Source organism: Pleurodeles waltl, chromosome 3_1, assembly GCF_031143425.1.
Source record: "Pleurodeles waltl isolate 20211129_DDA chromosome 3_1, aPleWal1.hap1.20221129, whole genome shotgun sequence".
Classification (NCBI taxonomy): domain Eukaryota; kingdom Metazoa; phylum Chordata; class Amphibia; order Caudata; family Salamandridae; genus Pleurodeles; species Pleurodeles waltl.
Genome location: NC_090440.1, coordinates 1,143,608,004 through 1,143,621,527, shown reverse-complemented (window position 1 = coordinate 1,143,621,527; position 13,524 = coordinate 1,143,608,004). Strand labels below are relative to the sequence as shown.

Here is a 13,524-nt window from a genome sequence, read left to right as displayed (position 1 = left end):
AGTGCTAACTAAGTTTTGTGCAATACCACATTCAAAATGACAGCAAATCTCTAGAATGTGGTAAGTCATGTTTCGTCAGTAGTTTTGCAAGAACTAAAATGTTTACTAATGTGACAATGGACAAACATTTATGAATAATAAAAGAGAAGGGGGAAAAACACAAAACTTAGAACAAAGACGCAAAATGAGTGAAGAACAAAGACGCAAAATGAGTGAAGACCAAGCCAGGCATTCAGTAGGCTCATCAGTCAGTTTTTAGGAGAAAGAAATGAAGTCCCAACGTGAGCACTAGGTACACAAACAGGCCATGAGGGCCTCTAACCAGACAGAAAAATAATATGCCCTTCTCAATAGATAAAGCTCCACCAGCTATGAAGAGGCCTGTAAAGAAGCAATGAACAGGCATACAAGTAAGGTCTGAGATCTCAACAGAAGGTAAAGAGGTTGCAACATAACAAAAATGTCTGTTGGAATTTCAATTTTACTTGGCATAATTATGGCAAAAGAAACCTAAATCATACACTTATTTTTCAAAAAGTATTTTTTTCAAATTTTTTGTTCAAATAATCTGAATTTGCAAAAAGGATAAACAAACATAAGGACGTTTTGGAAAAGCAGAAAGAATGTGCCCTTCAGTACAATCCAGATTACAGTTCTATCATCAAGCTTTTGAAGCACAGGCAGGTCAGGAAGAGAAACACAGGAAAATTAGTTAAGACTGTGCAGTAAATACATTTGTTAATACCATCTTTGAGCACACAGTAGAAAGTACAGTCGACACTTGAAATGACAATGGACAAATGAGTATGGGTGAGCTGATTTTAAATTTACTCAAGGTTACATTACTGGAAGTTATTATTTAAAATATGAAACCAGGATCGCATGTGTACACTGAATCGTGGCCTTCAGGCCCTAGTGGGAGGCTTCATAAGCCTATGGTGGTTTGAATGATAAGGCATAGTTTCTTACCTGTAACTCCAGTTCTCTCGTAGGGGTATTTCCATGATAGTCATAAGCGCTGAATATTCCCCACCAGCCTGCAGGGACCCCGGAGCACTTTTTTCAATATAACTTCTTAAGTGTCCATGTTCGCCTTACTTCAGAAAGGCCTGCCAAGTCACTTAAGAATGTTCCCATGCAGCCTATAGGAAGGGCTACAGTGTTCAAACTTCTTCATTCAGATTGTCCTTGAAGTTAAAGCATTAAACTGCTTGACAAATGAATGTAATTTTTCAGAAAAATTCCTTCACAAAACTCTTTATATCAGAAACAAAACCCTATGAAGGAGTGCAGAGCAGTGTAGCCCATAGGCTGCCATTAGTAATGAAGAAAAAGGATACTGTGCCTTTAAGAACAGCCAGTCCTCCAGTATCCCATCATGCTTAGAGAGAGGCAGTTACCCAGTTGTTTTTGCAGGTAGTTATTGGCTGAGAATAAGTATTAATCTAATAAAGCCATCTATCTGCTCCCCCGGGGAGGTGGGAGGGTTGCCTATGACTATCATGGAAATACCCCTACGAGAGAACTGGAGTTACAGGTAAGAAACAATACCTTCTCTCGTAGGGGATTTCCATGTATAGTCAAAAGCGTTGAATAGAATAGCAAGCCCATCCCATAACCCGCGGAGAAGCAGATAGAGTAATCAGAGAATATTCTCTCAAGCAAAGAGGTTCCTAAGAGAAGCCTGTCCTACTTGAGCATCTGCCCTAGCATCAGAGTCGAGACAATAGTGTTTAGTGAAGGTGTGAACTGATCTCCAAGTCGCAGCTTTACAAATTTCTGATAATGGAACATTCCGCAAAAGAGCAGTCATAGCTGACTTGCCTCTGGTGGAATGTGCTTTTGGTTTACCCTGTAGGGTTTTCTTATCTGGTTGATAGCAAAATAAAATACAGAAGACTATCCATCTCGAGATCGATTGCTTGGAGGTGGCTAAGACGGTACGGACCGTACCATAATTGACAAACAGTTGCGAAGTCCTCCACAGGGGATTGGTCTTATCTAGATAAAATTTCAACACCCTTTTAACATGTAGAGAATGGAGAGCCCTCTCTGCTGGCGTGGAAGGGTTCGGAAAGAAAGTACATAGGGAAATCGACTGCTTAATGTGGAAGTCGGATATAACCTTGGGTAGAAATTTAGGATGTGTTCGTAGGACTACTTTAGATGAGTGAAATACTGTGTAGGGCTCGTGGGCACAGAGGGCCTGGATTTCGCTGACCCTTCATGTTGAAGTGATTGCCACTAGAAAAACTTCCGCCCCATCGCTCTTCTGCCTTTCCCAGCCAAAGTAATAGAGAAGACCGTCAACAAACAGCTGACCACCTTCCTGGAAGACAACAACCTGCTCGACCCCTCACAAACCGGATTCCGAAGCAACCACAGCACTGAAACCGCCCTCATCTCAGTCACTGACGACATCAGAACCCTGATGGACAACGGTGAAACAGTCACCCTCATTCTGCTCGACCTCTCGGCTGCCTTTGACACCGTCTGTCACCGCACCCTAATCACCCGCCTCCGCTCCACCGGAATCCAAGGTCAGGCCCTGGACTGGATCGCCTCCTTCCTCTCAAACCGTTCCCAAAGAGTTTACCTCCCTCCGTTTCGCTCAGAACCCACCGAGATCATCTGCGGCGTACCCCACGGCTCACCACTCAGCCCGACACTCTTCAATGTCTACATGAGCCCCCTCGCCAACATCGTACGCAAGCACGACATCATCATCACCTCCTACGCCGACGACACCCAACTTATACTCTCCCTCACCAAGGACCCCGCCAGCGCCAAGACCAACCTACAAGAGGTCCCCACCCGCCTCCTCCGCTCCTCTGGCCTCGCACTCGCTGCTGTCCCTCGCATCCGCCGCTCCACGGCGGGTGGGAGATCTTTCTCCTTCCTGGCGGCCAAGAACTGGAACTCCCTCCCCACCAGCCTCAGGACCACCCAGGACCACGCACTTTCCGGAGACTCCTAAAGACCTGGCTGTTCGAGCAGCGATAACCCCCCTTTTTCCCCTAGCGCCTTGAGACCCGCACGGGTGAGTAGCGCGCTTTATAAATGTTAATGATTTGATTTGATTTAGAAAATCCGTCTTCCAAGTGAGGTGTTGGAGGGATGCTTTGTGTATGGGTTCGAATGGATGTTGCATTAGACGTGAAAGGACCACATTAAGTTCCCATGGTGGAGAAGGGTGCCTAACTGGAGGAAAGGCCTTCTTTAACCCCTCTAGGAAATCTTTGATAACTGGAATTCTAAAGAAAGAGGTTTGCGAAGGAGTTTTCCTATAAGGAGTTAAGGCTGCCAAATGAACTTTTATTGAGGAAAGTTGCAGGCCAGAACGAGCCAACTGTAACAAGTAAGGGAGAGTGACATCTTCCTTGCAAGATGTAGGGTCTATCCCCATAGAGGAACACCAGATGCAGAATCTTTTCCACATTAAGGAGAATGCTGAACAAGTAGATGGTCGCTTCGCCTCTTTTAAGATGTCCATACAATCCTGTGAAAGGTTTAGATGACCATACTGGACTAGCTCAAGAGCCACGCTGCCAAATTCAATGAGGAGAGATTGGGATGCCTCATTTGTCCTCCGAACTTCGTCAGGAGGTCTGGTCTGCAGGGTAGCCTGAGATGTGGCTGGGGTGATCGTTGAAGGAGATCCAGGGACCACCACTGTCTCTGCCACTCTGGTGCAATGAGGATCATTGTGGCTGATGTCATCGAGGGTTTGAGGAGGACTGCTGAGATCAGCGGAATTGGTGGAAAAGCATACAGAAATTTGTTGGACCAGTCTATCCATAGAGCATTCCCCAGCGATTCTGGGAGGTAAAACCTGGCGGCGAAGTCGCGGCATTTCCTGTTTTTTTCTGTGGCGAAGAGGTCAATAGAATGTGTGCCCCACAAACGGAAAATGTCTTGAGTGACGTCTTCGTTGAGCACCCACTCGTGGTTCTCTTCTAGAACTCTGCTGAGGGCATCTGCTTGCATATTCTGAACCCCTGGAAGGTGGCTTTCCACTATACTCAATTTCCTGGCTAGGAGCCAGTGCCATATTGACAAGACTCTGGATCTGGTGCCCCCTTGCTTGTTCAGATAGAACATAGTAGTGGTATTGTCTGTCTGTACCAGCAAGTTGTTGGTAGTGATTGAGGGTAGAAATGCCTTGAGAGCTGAGTGTACCGCCCGTAGCTCCAGGAGCTGATTCCTTGTGAGACCATCAACCTTGTATTTGCAGGTCATCCATGTGAGCTCCCCATCTGAGGAGATAGGCATCTGTCACAATAGTCTGCGTTGGGGGCTGTGCCCGGAATGGCATCCCCTTTAGGAGCACCACCAAGTATGAGATCTGTTTGCATGGGTGGACAGGCGAATTCGGTCTTTCCAGTTCCCCGACAATTGAGTCCATTGGTCCTGCAAGCATTCCTGAAGCGGACGCATGTGAAGGAGAGCGTTGGGTGTCAGAAAAATGCATGATGCCATGGAGCCGAGAAGTGAGGAGACTGTTCGCACTGTTGGGTGACGCATTGATCGGAGAGCCCGACACTTCCGGAGCGGAGAATGGATAAGCGTTGTTCCTCCGAAGGACACACTTTTGCCTGTAGTGTGTCGATGGTAGCTCCTTAGTAGTGTAACTTCTGGACAGGAACTGTCGTTGACTTGTGAAAGTTGACATGAAGACCTAGGCGGTACAGGAGCTCGCAGGTCATCTGGAAATGCAGTTTGGCTTCTGCGTAAGTGGATGCTTTGATTAACCAGTCGTCCAGATACGGGTATATGAAAATTCGATTTTTCCTGAGATGAGCTGCCACCACCGCCATGCACTTGGAAAAGGTTCTGGGTGCAGACCTGAGACCGAATGGTAGGACCGTGTATTGGAAGTGATCTTGACCCACCACAAACCTCAGGAATTTCCGATGCTTCTTCGCAATGGGGATATGGAAATACGAATCGTGTAGATCCACTGAGCAAAGCCAGTTTCCTTGCTGAATCTGAGGATATATCTGGTGTAAGGATAGCATCCTGAACCTTTCCTTTCGGACCCATTTGTTGGCAATTTGGAGGTCTAGAATGGGCCTGAATTCGCTCTTGTCCTTCTTTTGGATGAGAAAGTATTTGGAGTAAATACCCTTCCCCTGTTGGTTGAGGGGAACCAATTCCACTGCTTTCTTTTCGAGGAGGATGAAAACTTCCACCTTTAAGAGGTCGAGGTGTGCAGTTGAGGGTTTTGGCGCAATGGCCGGATGTGGTGTGGAAAACTTGAGACAATATGCATTCTGTACAATGTTTAAGACCCAAGCGTCTGTTGTAATTTTTTTGCCACTCTACCAGGCAATTGGTGACACTTCCCCCCCACCGGAGTGCTTAACGAAGTTGGGGGGAGGAAATTCTCAAGGTTTTGAGGAGGTAGGTTGTCGGGTACTCTGAGTGGACTGATGGGTCGATCGTCCCCTCTGTGATTTAAGCTGAGGCTGGTAGGCTCACTGGTACTGCTGGTGAGACCTCTTAGGGACCCATTGAGGGGTTTGAACCCTCTGTGTGGTGTGGCGGCGATGGAAAGGACGAAAGGATCTACGTTGCTCTTTAGGTTTGTCCAGTCCAACTGCTTTTGATGTGTCCACCTCAGCTTTCATCCTTGCCATTTCATCATCTGTGTGTGAACCGAATAAGGTTGAGCCCGAAAATGGCAGATTAATTATTCTTTGCTGCGCATCCAGCTTCAATGACGTAAGCCGCAGCCACGAGTGTCTTCTCAGCATCACACCATGGCAGTAAGAATGTGCTGAAAGTAAAGACGCATCCCGCTGCCACGCTTATGATCTGATTGGAGACCATAGCACCCTCTTTGGCCATTTCTAGAAAGTCCTCTCTGTGATCTCGGGAGATGCTCTGCGAACTGCAATACAGAATCCCACAAAGATCTATCGTACCTGCCCAAAAGGGCTGTGGCATTTATAGTCTTAATAGATGACATAGCCGAACCGCAGACTTTACGGCCTGTGGAATCCAACCTTTTACTCTCCTTATCCGGGGGAGAGGTGGAAGACGGAGAGGTAGTGTGAGCTTTGTGAGACCCCCAAATAACCACGGAGTCCGGTGGCGGGTCGGAACGCAAAAACACCGGATCTTGCTCAGGTGGCCGATACTTTTTCTGCAGTCTAGACGGTGCAGGTCTTGTTGTAGCCGGTGTTAGGAAAACCTCCACAGCGGGTGTAAGGAAAGCCTCCTTGGCATGGTTACCCCCTGACTTTTTGCCATTGCTGATGCCAAGTTATGATTTGAAAGTGTGCTGAGGCCTGCTAACCAGGCCCCAGCACCAGTGTTCTTTCCCTAAACTGTACCTTTGTCTCCACAATTGGCACAACCCTGGCACCAAGGTAAGTCCCTTGTAACTGGTACCCCTGGTACGAAGGGCCCTGATGCCAGGGAAGGTCTCTAAGGGCTGCAGCATGTCTTATGCCACCCTGGGGACCCCTCACTCAGCACAGACACACTGCTTGCCAGCTTGTGTGTGCTGGTGGGGAGAAAATGACTAAGTCGACATGGCACTCCCCTCAGGGTGCCATGCCAACCTCACACTGCCTATGGCATAGATAATTCACCCCTCTGGCAGGCCTTACAGCCCTAAGGCAGGGTGCACTATACCACAGGTGAGGGCATAGGTGCATGAGCACTATGCCCCTACAGTGTCTAAGCAAAACCTTAGACATTGTAAGTGCAGGGTAGCCATAAGAGTATATGGTCTGGGAGTCTGTCAAACACGAACTCCACAGCACCATAATGGCTACACTGAAAACTGTGAAGTTTGGTATCAAACTTCTCAGCACAATAAATGCACACCGATGCCAGTGTACATTTTATTGAGAAATACACCCGGAGGGCATCTTAGAGATGCCCCCTGAAAACATACCCGACTTCCAGTGTGGGCTGACTAGTTCTACCAGCCTGCCACACACCAGACATGTTGCTGGCCACACGGGGAGAGTGCCTTTGTCACTCTGTGGCCAGGAACAAAGCCTGTACTCGGTGGAGGTGCTTCTCACCCCCCTGCAGGAACTGTAACACCTGGTGGTGAGCCTCAAAGGCTCACCCCCTTTGTTACAGCGCCACAGGGCATCCCAGCTAGTGGAGATGCCTGCCCCTCCGGCCACTGCCCCCACTTTTGGTGGCAAGGCCGGAGGAGATAATGAGAAAAACAAGGAGGAGTCACTGGCCAGTCAGAACAACCCCTAAGGTGTCCTGAGCTGAGGTGACTCTGACTATTAGAAATCCTCCATCTTGCAGATGGAGGATTTCCCCAATAGGATTAGGGATGTGACCCCCTCCCCACCGGGAGGTGGCACAAAGAGGGTGTAGCCACCCTCAGGGCTAGTAGCCATGGCTACTATCCTCCCAGACCTAAACACACCCCTAAATTGAGTATTCAGGGTCTCTCAGAACCTAGCAAGATAGATTCCTGCAACCTGAAGACGAAGGACTGCTGACCTGAAGCCCTGCAGAGAAGACGGAGACCCCAACTGCTTTGGCCCCAGCCCTACCAGCCTGTCTCCCCACTTCGAGAAAAACTGCAACAGCAACGCGTCCCCCAGGGTCCAGCGACCTCTGAAGCCTCAGAGGACTACATTGCATCTAAAAGGACCTAGAAAATCCTGAGGACAGCGGCCCTGTTCAACCAACTTGCAACTTTGCAACAAAGAAGCAACTTATAAAGACCACACGTTTCCCGCCGGAAGCGTGAGACTTTCCACTCTGCACCCGACGCCCCCGGCTCGACCTGCGGAAAACCAACACTACAGGGAGGACTCCCCGGCGACTGCGAGCCCGTGAGTAGCCAGAGTTGACCCCCCCTGACCCCCACAGCGACACCTGCAGAGGGAATCCAGAGGCTCCCCTTGACCGTGACTGCCTGCTTCAAAGAACCCGACGACTGGGAAACACACTGCACCCACAGCCCCCAGGACCTTAAGGATCCGAACTCCAGTGCAGGAGCGACCCCCAGGCGGCCCTCTTCCTAGCCCAGGTGGTGGCTACCCTGCGGAGCCCCCCCCTTGCCTGCATCGCTGAAGAGACCCCCGGGTCTCCCCATTGAATCCTATTGTGAACCCGACGCCTGTTTGCACTCTGCACCCGGCCGCCCCTGTGCCACTGAGGGTGTACTTTCTGGGCCTGCTTGTGTCCCCCCCCAGTGCCCTACAAAACCCCCCCTGGTCTGCCCTCCGATGTCGCGGGTACTTACCTGCTGGCAGACTGGAACCGGGGCACCCCTATTTCCATTGAAGTCTATGTGTTTTGGGCACCACTTTGACCTCTGCACCTGACCGGCCCTGACCTGCTGGTGTGGTAACTTTTGGGTTGCCTTGAACCCCCAACGGTGGCCTACCTTGGACCCAACTTTGAACCCTGTAAGTTCTTTACTTACCTGTGAACCTAACAAATACTTACCTCCCCCAGGAACTGTTGATTTTTGCACTGTGTCCATTTTTAAAGTAGCTTATTGACATTTTTGCCACAACTGTACATGCTATTGTGATGATTCAAAGTTCCTAAGATACCTGAGTGAAATACCTTGCATTTAAAGTATTGTTTGTAAATCCTGAACCTGTGGTTCTTAAAATAAACTAAGAAAATATATTTTTCTATATAAAAACCTATTGGCCTGGAATTGTCTTTGAGTGTGTGTTCCTCATTTATTGCCTGTGTGTGTACAACAAATGCTTAACACTACCCTCTGATAAGCCTACTGCTCGACCACACTACCACAAAATAGAGCATTAGAATTAGCTCTTTTTGCCACTATCTTACCTCTAAAGGGAACCCTTGGAATCTGTGCATGCTATTTCTTACTTAGAAATAGTACATACAGAGCCAACTTCCTACAGCGGGCTCTAAGAGTCTAGGTACTAGGGGTAATAATGGTCTGGTAGCTGTAAACTGTTGCAGAGTTTCAAAGATGACCGATGTAGATGGTATAGGGGCGGAATATTTAGTTTTGATGCGCCGCGGACCAGCACTTCATGGAAAGTGTTAATATCATCCACCGGGGAGAGTCCGATAAGGTAGGGGAGTAGGCTCTGGTGGAAGACCAAGACTCCCTCTCATGCCCCCTTGAACTTGATCTATGCCTAGATCTGCAGTGCGACCTTGAACGGGATGAGTCATGGCCATGACGTGAACGGTGGCGCGATGTAGAGCGCAGTCTAGTTGGGACATTAATTGGTACTTGAGGCACTGGAAGCGGTGCCGGTTGTGGTAACTCCTGACCAGTTGGCTGAGGTGACGTTGGAGGTAGATCTGGAGGAGGAGAGGCATGCGGAGAAGCACGAGAAGAAGGCGATGAGGGAAGCAGTACTACCCAAGTAGATCGCTCTGAGGACGAATAAATTCTCCGTCTCTAGTGTCTCCTTGATGTCCCCCTCGACGTGGACCTCCCTCTTCGTCTCGACGTCAACGCTGTGCGGGATGTCGACCTATGACGTCTAAGTTTACCTCTCAACGTCGACTCTGACGCCGCCGCCGATCTGCTCCTCGACGTCGTGCGTCTTGGGGTCTTCGACATCGTGCGGTGCCTTGACGTCGAATGGCGACTTCTGTACGACGTCGAGCCGGACTCAGACGGTGAGCATGTCAGCACCGTACCTCCTCTCGACGTCGACCGGGACCGATGGCGTTTTCGCCCTGAAGAATGCCTCTCAGACTTTCCACGACCACTGGAGGCGGAGGTAAGAGCCCTGGTGGAAGACTGACCTTCCCCTCGCTCAGAAGTCCCACTGGTTCCTTGGCGTCTTCTCGCTGCTCTCCCTTGAAAGCGAATCTTCTCTCTGTCACGTAATGTGCGCCAGGAGAATGTCTTGCAGATGTTGCAGGAGGCAGGAATATGTGAGGAAGGCAGACAAATGATACAGACCTCATGAGGATCTGTTTTAGCCTTTTTTCTGCCACATTTTGGGCACTTGTCAAACAAAAAAGGCATTTGTTTAGTAAAAAAAAAGCCTTAAATTCTTGTCAGAAAACTTCAAAATCTAATAGAGAAAGACAAAAGACGTCGAATGAAGCCTTTTTTCTCAACGTTTCTCCATATTTTTGAAGAAAAAAAACTAAAAAAGTCGAGCTCAATGCTCCAGGATCAGCAGGTGCCAGAAAAAAGAACTGAGGTAACTGCCTCTCTCTCCAAGCACGATGGGATACTGGAGGACTGGCTGTTTTTAAAGGCACACTATCCTTTTTCTTCAATACTAATGGCAGCCTATGGGCTACACTGCTCTGCACTCCTTCATAGGGTTTTTTTTCTGATATAAAGAGGAGGAATTGTTCTGAAAAATTACATTCATTTGTCAAGTAATTTAATGCTTTTACTTGAAGGACAATCTGAATGAAGAAGTTTGAACACTGTAGCCCTTCCTATAGGCTGCATGGGAACATTCTTAAGTGACTTGGCAGGCCTTTCTGAAGTAAGGTGAACATGGACAATTAAGAAGTTAAATTGGAAAAAGTGCTCTGGGGTCCCCGCAAGCTGGCGGGGAATATTCAACGCTTATGGCTATACATGGAAATCCCCTACGAGAGAACGTAGCATTGACAAGTGAGTCCCACATAAGTCTGTTGGCTGGACATCAAGGGGTGAGTTGCAGCAAGGTATTATCCGTCTTATAGGAAATGTGAGCCATTCACGCCACCTTCCAAATTAAACAGTACTGGAGACCTTCCAGTTACTGGGAAGCAATAAGCAGGCTAGAGACAGCATTAAGTCTAGAAGAAGTTCATCTGCTTCATTTTTTATTTGTGGCTCAAGTCGTCCTAGCAGCATATAGGAGAATTCATAAGTAGAATATGTACTCAGGGTACTTTTAATTAACTTAAAAATGATATCCCAGGAATGTTGCAGTATGGGGAAATAAAAGAGCATGTGTGCCAGGTCACCTGCGTGATCGCCACAGTTCCAGCAGGTAGGTCTGATGTTAAGTTTATTTACATTTTCAGGGGTCCAGCAGTATCTGTGAATGGGTATGTATTTAGTTTCGGATAGCATTGGTGACAGCCTATTAGTGAAAGGGGATTTGTAGATATGTTTCCAATCAAATTTTATATTACGTTTCAATGGTTCTGTCTCCCATTTTTGCTCATTCCGTGAGTGCGGTTTGGAAAAGTTTGGTGAGAATAGTTTGTATACTTTGGATACCGTATGGACAGCTTTGCACAAGTTATTAATAAAACAAGGTAGCGAACGGCCATTCTTTAGTGCTGGATTTTTAGATAGCTGAAACTTGAGCCTTAGGAATTTGTATTAGTCGAGGTTATCCAACCTGAAGCTGGATTGCAAATTTGAAAAGGGGAGTGGGGAAGTACCATCAATTAAGTGTTCAACAAGGTTAATTCCTTTCTCAGACCAGTCGGGCCACATTTCAGAATATCCATGAATTTTTATTTGGGGTTGAGCCAGATAATGACAGGTTCAAGTTGTGGATCTTTAATTTTATTGTGGTAGTCCATTCTTAGAATAGCCTTTTCAGTAGAATATCTGATGTATTTATAATAGGGATGTAGTAGATGTCCATCATAAGGTAGGTGCAAATAGAATTGCCATCTAGTGATGATTTTTCTATAGTCATCCAGACTGGCAGGTAGACTGACCCGTCAAGGGGCCAGTTAGTGCCCTGTTTGAACAGATATACTGTTTAGTAGTTTTTAAAGCTAGGGAGGCCTATGTCGCCTTAATCTTTAGAGAACCTGTTTTTTTTTAGTGAGATTCTTGTTTTTTTGTCTTGCCATAAAAATCTGTTGAAGGTATTGTCAATTTTGGCTTGGAATTTGCAAAAGATTGTAATAGGAAGCACAATGATGAAATAATTAACTGGAGGGGTGATCATCATTATGAGGGATTCAGCTCTTCCCCACCATGAAAGAAATGTTGGTGACCATTCATCAAGAAGATTGCTGATCTTCTTGCCTGTGGACTCTTCTTATGTTCTAAAGTAGTAATGAGATAATTTGAAAATTCTATCTTTTAGAATTTAATGCAATCTGGTTGCCAAGCAAGGGCTGACTTGCCTACAATTTCTTTATTTCCAATATTATTGAGAAGTATAACCTCAGGCTTGTCTTTATTAAGCTTATAGCCAAATCCTGGATCAATGTCATTAAAGCAGGTAAAGGGCGTCTTAGTGGTAATTAAAATATCTGCAAAGGCAGCTATTTTTTAAAGTGGTATTACTGAACGATACACCTGATATCCCTGCATTTTCCCTTAAGTGATGATGACATGACTTTAGTGCTAGGAGGAAGATGGGGACCAAAGAAGGGGCAGCCTGGTCTAGGTCCTTGCTTCAAGGAAAATGTGTTCAAAATAGTATCCCTGGATCTAAATCTAACGAGCAGGTTATGATAGAGTGCCACTATCATTTATATCTAAAGTTCACCCAAGTTAAATTTCTCAAGGACCAAATTTAAGTAGTGCCAAGCTCCTTTGTCAAATGCTTTTTCTGCGTCAAGTGTGATCACTAATGTAGGGGTGTTTGATAGTTTAGCTTTCTCATAATGTGGCAACATTTTTCCTGTATTGTCTCTGAATATTCTATCCTTTAGAAATCCAACTTGTGAAGGGTGGCTGTGTTTAGATATGTATTTTTGAAGCCTGTGGGAAAGTGTCATGGCATTGATTTTGCAGTCTAGCTTAAGTAATAAGATTGGTCTGTAGCTTTTTTGGAAGCGTAGTGTCTTTCCCTTCTTTGGACATCACAGTTATGATGGCCTCCACGGGGTCGGGGGGAGGTCGTTTGAGTTGTCCAGATTTGGCAAAGAGGGTATAGTTTTAGTAGAGGTAGGATAATTCTTGTGAAGAAAGATTTAAAGAATTGTGTTGTACACCCATGCGGGCCAAGTGTTTTACCTATTTTGAGCTTTATAATAGTGCTGGCTATTTCCTCTTTTGCTATCAGGCCGTTACTCATTTTAATTTCTTCTTCTGTTAGTGTGAGTAAGTTGGCCTTATCTGGGTATACGCCAAACTTCTTGTGATCTATTGATATGTTGTGCGTATACATTTCCTGGTAAAAATCTTTGAATATATCAGCAATTTTATTCTGCTAAGTATGGACGAGACCTTTGTTGTCTTAAATTGCGTTTATGGAGTGCCTTTATAATTTGTGTTTTCAGTATGCGGATAGCGTTATGCCCACTTTGCATAGCCTAATGCTTTTTTGTTTATTGACCAAGACACCTGCTCTAGTGCTTAGAATTTTGATGTATTCTTATTTTGTCTTGACAACCTCATTTAGTATATGTTTAGGTTTAGAGGTGATATGGTGCTTCTCTAATTCTAGTATTTGTTTCTCTAGTTCCATGAGCTTGCTATTAGGCTCTTTGTTCATATTAGATCTAATTTTAAATATCACACATCTTAATGTGACTTTAAGTACCTGCCATCAAATGAGGTCAGAGGAAGTTCTGTAAACATTCTTCAATGATTTCCAATTGTGTTGATGTTTACGTATTTCATCATTGAATCTCCATTGCGTATGTTTTGTGGCCAGT

The 13,524-nt window shown here is 46.3% G+C and overlaps 1 protein-coding gene across 1 annotated transcript in view; it reads right to left on the bottom strand.

Moving 5' to 3' along the window:
• NCAPD3 (non-SMC condensin II complex subunit D3) overlaps positions 1–13,524 on the bottom strand; it is a 675,764-nt gene that overhangs the window by 249,916 nt on the left and 412,324 nt on the right. The gene's annotated exons all lie outside the window — the stretch shown is intronic.